Here is a 6,973-nt window from a genome sequence, read left to right on the forward strand (position 1 = left end):
CTTGTTGCTTCACTTATTACTATACATTCACGGTGATCCATTAGGGCTATTTTGGTACAACGGAAAAACATCGATCCACTGGTTGTTACCATCACTCTAAATTTCCGCATGCTCTCCTTACATAATCTCACCATATTTTTTTCGCATGCATGTCAGATATTGTACACAGTCATGCTGAACATGTAGAGAAAAAGAGAAGAGTTTTGCGCGGCAATACAATGTCATGCAGACAACCCGCCATGGTGGGTTCAATGGCAAACCCTCCCCACCCCTCTCCAGATTGTAACCCAGAGGAAGATATCTGTTCTGAGGTGGATTCGGACGCTGTTGACCACTCCTATTTACCCCCCAAGGTGTTTTCTCTACCTTGGCATGATGATGTTAGTCATATCATGCATATGTTGCCTTGCAGTGCCTACTTTTGACATCATATATGTCATCTGCTTAGTTTAGACATGTTCTGTCATGCCGCCTATTTAGTTTCTATATCATATATGGGAATTATGCAGTCTCATGTCTTTTAGCCAGCCATAATATATGTGAAATTTGCAATGCCATCCTGTTTAACCAGGCATCATATATTTGAATGATATCTTGCCCATCCTTTTCTTCATTACATTTCCATTTGTCGACAATGTTTGTACATTAAACTACTCTTCCTGTGAATCAACCATTTGGGTGGGAGATGGAAAAATCTGGAGTGAAAACAAGGCCTTCAGAGCAGACAGTGCTACCTGTCGAAGCAAATCTCTTGTTGGCTCCCGGTAGCTCCTCAGAGATGGATTCAGAGACAGATGACCAGTCCTACTCCCCCACTGAGGTGTATGCTCTAACTTGGCACGGTTATACTGCTCATATCATGCATATGGTGTCTTGCATTGCATAGTTTAGACATCATATACACAATATTCAACACCATATTCTTAGTTCAGACATCATATCGAATGCCCACTGTTTAGCATATAAATCACATATGTGAATTAAACGATGCGATCCTGATTACTTAGATAACATGTAGGTGAATTATGTCATGCGATCTTGTTTAGTTATTCATCATATCTTTGAATTATGTTATGCTATGCTATCCAGTTTAGATAGACATCATATATGTGAAATTATGTCATGCTATCCATTTTAATTAAACAATATACATGTCAACTATTTCATGCCCTCTTTTTTCCACACTATCTATTGCATCTGTCCCTCATACAATGTCTGTACATTCAACTATGTTTCCTGTTTATCAGCCATTTGAATTGGAGCGGGTGATGCCAGTATCTAGCGGACTAAAAACACGGTCTTCAAATAAAACAGTGCTAACTCTTGGTAGAGATAGCACCCCCCCCCCCCGGTTGTACATGCACAAGAACCAGCCCTACCTCATATAACGCAAACTCTCGCAGATTGTACCCCTACTACGATGGACAGAGAACCAGCTTCACCCAATCTAACCCCAACCCCAGCCGATAGTAACCCAGTTCCTGTTGACACAACACTGTCTCCACCACAGAGCTCCCAAACAAGAGCAGTTAGTAAGGCAGCTCCAGTTCCCAAAGGGCTAGTACTATCACGGTGAACCCCAACTCCACCAGTTAGTACGCCTATTCCTGTGGAGGAAGCACAACCAGCTAGTCATAGTTTAGCATCTATCGCATTTGATGTTGTTAAATCGTATGTGCGTATCTTCCCATCTTGGAAATATTATACTGAAGATGAAGGAAAATGCCAGTTGCAGGTGTTTGTCCAGGAGTTATGTGTAAGTAATGTTATTCATGGCAATTACTTTGCTTCATCCCATACATCCTACCTCCATGATGGTTATAATACAGCAAATTTTCCCATTTTTCTCTATAGAGAAGGACCAATTTGGAAACTCAGGATGAGGTAACCTGTGCTAATACCTCTGCTATCTTCAAGAATGCTTGGTGGCAGTATTGGAATTACCTGAAGAAAACGTACTTCACTGGCAAAGAAACTCATCAAATTCCCTTATGTTCTCCTGAGACACATTTACTGGACGATGACTAGGGACGCCTTGTTCTGTACTGGTCCCGAACCAAGAATGTGGTAAGGTCTATGAGCTCATTTTATATTTTTAAGTATTATATTCTTGTGTCTTACTGTACTCTGTTCATGTAGAACAAGTGCCTAAACCTGAAGAACAACTGTTCTAATTTAAGATTTCATTGCTACCATAGGACATAGATATATGTTTGTTTGATGCTTTTATTATGTACTAGTACTTGGCAATAGAAGACTTGGTAGTTTAATCCTGTCCACCTTACTAATGAACTGGTTCACCGAAATGAGTTTCATATACTAGTACATGCTAAACTTGTTATGTGTCTGCTTGTTTCTTCTTTTAGAATGCTGACAGAATATTGGGGAAGAGTGCCTTATTAAGCAACGGTAAAGGAAGTAATGCAGATAAGGTTCAAGATAGTGACACATCCTATCTTGGTTTAGTGTTGGAGTTACTGGCCACTACCGCTTGCACAAGATATTCAAACTCACTGTCTGAATCAGTTCAGTTTCTTGAGTCTCAAGTACAAGCTGAAAGACATCGATCAGCTATGCTGCGACAAGAAGCGGAAGGACTGCGGAAGTCCCTTGAGCATTCAGGTGCAACAGCAAACGTTGGAGGATTTTAGCGCTAAACAGGACAAAGCTAATCAGCTTGCTAAGCTTATTGCCAGCATGGTGGATACCCAGGATAACGTTTCTTGAGCTCTTCTGAAGTTGTTTTAGTTATGCTCTTGTTTTGCTGCCACGTTTATTTGCACTGGTGGCCAATTTTGACGGCCAGTGTATATGGTATGCTGCTTTGTTCCCTATATTTGCACTGGTGGCAAACTTTGATGTCGAGTGGATGTAATATGTGTAATAGCCGTGATAGCCTAGCATTAGTTGCTTGCTTATTTATTTCCTTGTTGTCTTGTTTATTTGTTTGCTTGTAGTCATTGCAGTTATTTTTTCCGCGGTTAACTAGTGGCTGCAACAACCTATTTTTTAAAACTAGGCCACAATAACCATGGGCTAATATTTACTATAGTGACACTAGGCCTCCTACGGGCCGTAGAAACAGTGGGCCTTCTATGGGCCGTAGAAACAGTAGGCCTTCTACGGGCCGTAGAAACAATGGGCCTTCTACGGGCCGTATCATCAATGGGCCTTATACGGGCCGTATGATCGATTGGCCAAACATGGGCCAATAACAGGCCGCATTATGGCCGTAAACGGGCTAGAGTTGGAATCGTCCGTTCATGGGCTGACCGTAACGGGCCATCGTTAATAGGCCGTATTTGATGACGCTATGAAAATGGCCCAACGTATTAACAGACCACAAACGGGCCGACTATAACCATGGGCTGAATTCGGCCCACAAGCAGAAAATGACAGTAACGGGCCGTAAGTAAATGAATGCTGGAAATGAGCCCAAGAATAAATGGGCTCTGAGAAGGCCGAAAGATAACATGGGCTGGATACGGCCCAACGGAATAACGGGCCGTTAATGGGTATAAAGTGATACACTGTTCATTAAGGGCCAGTTTCACCACGGGCCGTTAATGGGTGTAAAGTGATACATTGTTCATTACGGGCCAGTTTCACCACGGGCCGTTAATAGGCCAAGAGTTACATAGGGCCTCATATGGGCCGAAAGACGTCATGGGCCAGAAGTGAAAACGGGCTGGAATCATATTGGATGGCCCAGATGACGCTACTGGGCCTTATTCGGATAGGGTGTAACGGGCCTTTGGTTAGCGGGCTATAAATGGGCTATATGCGAACAGGCCGTTAATAGGCTTTCCATGGGCCGGCCCGCCACCTTTTGACCAAGTCAAACGGGCCGGCCTTTTCACAGGAATGGGCCTCTGTTGGGCTGTACCATGTGTCGACGTATCATAGGCGCCTATCTGACCCACTGACGAGCTGACACGTGTTTCGTCCGGCCAATAAGAATTTTACACATGGAAATTTCCCATTGGTCGGGGCTGTTAACAGGTTATCGGATCCAAAACCCGACCCGATAGCTTAACGGCGTTCCGTTACGGTGGATGCCACGTGTTGGTCACCCTTGACGAAAGCACTTCTGTGACGCGCGATTTATCATCATGGAAGTGGACACTTCCGTGATGATAATTTTGGTAATGTCATGGAACACTTCTACGACAGCACATGTATGACTATCTTGATTCTGTCATAAATTTGTCATGGATGTACATGCATGACAAAAAGAGCGACCTACTGTGACAAACATGTATCACCACGAAAGTGCATTTTTTTGTAGTGTTGGCAAGCCTAAGGGAATCTTGCCACACTTTTTGTGTGTATGCCATGTGGGGTCCAAGTGTGGCTTGCCTAAGGTGTGGCTTGAACCAAACACTCACCTAAGTTGGTCAAACTTGCCTAACCATAGGTGGGGCAATCTTTGGCAAAGTTAGTCACAAACCAAACAGCCCCTTTGTGTCTGTTGGTTATAATGGTCATTTGGGTAAGAAGTACTACTTGTCATCAAAAAGGATAAAAGGAGATGTATGTAGATGTATTTTAGTTCTAGATACGTCCCTTTTTATTCATTTTGAGGACAAGCACTCCCTCCGTTCCACAATACATGTCTTCCATTTGTCAAAATATAGATGTATCTAGACATGTTTTAGTATATAGGTACATCCATGATAGAGGCAATCGGATTGTTGAGAACACTACAATTCGTAGCTACAGATGTGTGTGTGACTCCCAGATGCAGAGGCCGAGGGTCATCATCCTCCTTTTCGAGAAAAAACAGATGCGTGTGTGAGAGGACGAGTGCGTGCGTGCACCTCTTCTCTTCCTGTATAACGTACTACTAAACTCAGAGTACAAGTTTTTGTGGGTGGCACGATGGTGCGTGCGAGAAGTCCCAAGAGATAGGTTTAATGCGTCTGAAAAAAGACTAGCCTAGAGCTTGCCACGCGGATATTCCTGTCGAACGCCCCATTAACCGTAAGATATGTATACGACGGTGCCAGTTATTGCACGTACACAGCAGTACTCCCTCCTTTCCGGTTTATAGGGCTTAATTCAAAAATCTCACCAACCAAGATGGTGAGTGGTGGAATATTTTTTGTAGTTTGCAAAAGCACCAAATTAATGCTCTTGTTTTTCTCAAAAAATTATGTTCATCAATGCATTAATTGCAATGCATGCATGCATAAAGTACATACATTGGTCAATTTTCTCTTAATACTTGCATGCAATGATTTAATGCACCTTGGAATCTGAACATGTGTTGGGGAACAACCAAATTGAGCCTTATAAAATGAAAAAAATAAAATTTGAATTGCAAATTACTCCACGCTATATTGAATTGCAAACCTGTTCACACCGATCACAACCTAAACGGTTTCCCACTTAGGAGCGTATTAGTACCATGCTATATTGAATTGCAAACCTGTTCACACCGATCACAACCTAAATGGTTTCCCACTTAGGAGCGTATTAGTACCACGCTACTCCCTCCGTCTGGGTTTATTAGGCCTAAAGACAATTACTCTTAGACTAAGACACATAGTAATTTGCTCACATTAGTTCTTTCATTTCACTCCCAATGCACTCTCTCACATGCATGCAACCAATGAAAAATCACGCATGAAGTATATTAATTTTTCAGCCATGGCACCAACAACAATGGCTTTCAATGCAACCAATGAAATGGTTGCATGCATGCACTTTCCAAAGCGGGACCTTACAAAAGGGGAGTATATTGAATTGCAAACCTGTTCACACCGATCACAACCTAAACGGTTTCCCACTTAGGAGCGTATTAGTACTCGGTTATATATACTAGTATGCCAAGATGACTGCACATTCCTCCTCAACTCCTCATCCACAAAAACAAACAAGTCATTAAGCATCCTTCCCTTGCGTCTGCCATGGCCAGCATGAGTTCTGGGTCGAGAGATTGCCACCAGGGAGAGGCGAGCATGGAAGCGGAAGCACGAGAGATGTCCCGCCTCGCTGCGAGAGCATCTGAAATCTCCCGCCGCGTGGAAGTAGCAGCACAGAGGTCCCGCCACACCGCTGAAGCAGCACGGAGGTCCCGTCGCTCCATCGATGCATCAGACTGGTCCGGCCGTGCCGCGGAAGCAACAGAGATGTCCCGCCGTGCCACGAATGCAGCAGAGATGTCCCGCCGCGCTGCGGCGTCCTGGGAAAATTTCTCGTGGGGCAGGCAAGGACTGTTACAGGCGCATGTTGGGGAACGTTGCAGAAAACAAAAAAAATTCCTACGTTTTCACCAAGATCCATCTATGAGTTCATCTAGCAACGAGTGATCGGATGCATCTACATACCTTTGTAGATCGCGAGCGGAAGCGTTCAAAGAACGGGGATGAGGGAGTCATACTCGTCGTGATCCAAATCACCGGAGATCCTAGCGCCGAACGGACGGCACCTCCGCGTTCAACACACGTACGGTCAGCATGACGTCTCCTCCTTCTTGATCTAGCAAGGGGAAAGGAGAGGTTGATGAAGATCCAGCAGCACGATGGTGTGGTGGTGGATGCAGCAGTCACCGCAGCAGGGCTTCGCCGAGCTTCTGCGAGAGGGAGAGGTGTAGCAGGGGAGAGGGAGGCGCCAAGGCTTGAGGTGTGGCTGCCCTCCCTCCCCCCCCCCTTTATATAGGCCCCCTAGGGGGGTGCGCCGGTCCTAGGAGTTGGGATCTCCTAGGGGGGCGGCGGCCAAGGGGGTGGAGTACCCCCCAAGGCAAGTGGAGGTGCCCCCTCCCCTAGGGTTCCCAACCCTAGGCGCATGGGGGCCCAAGGGGGGGCGCACCAGCCCACTAAGGGCTGGTTCCCCTCCCCACTTCAGCCCTTGGGGCCCTCCGACATGGGTGGCCCCACCCGGTGGACCCCCGGGACCCATCCGGTGGTCCCGGTACAATACCGGTGACCCCGAAACTTTCCCGATGGCCGAAATAACACTTCCTATATAT

Source organism: Triticum urartu, chromosome 3A, assembly GCF_056163025.1.
Source record: "Triticum urartu cultivar PI428250 chromosome 3A, HENAU_Tu73, whole genome shotgun sequence".
NCBI classification, from domain to species: Eukaryota; Viridiplantae; Streptophyta; class Magnoliopsida; order Poales; family Poaceae; genus Triticum; species Triticum urartu.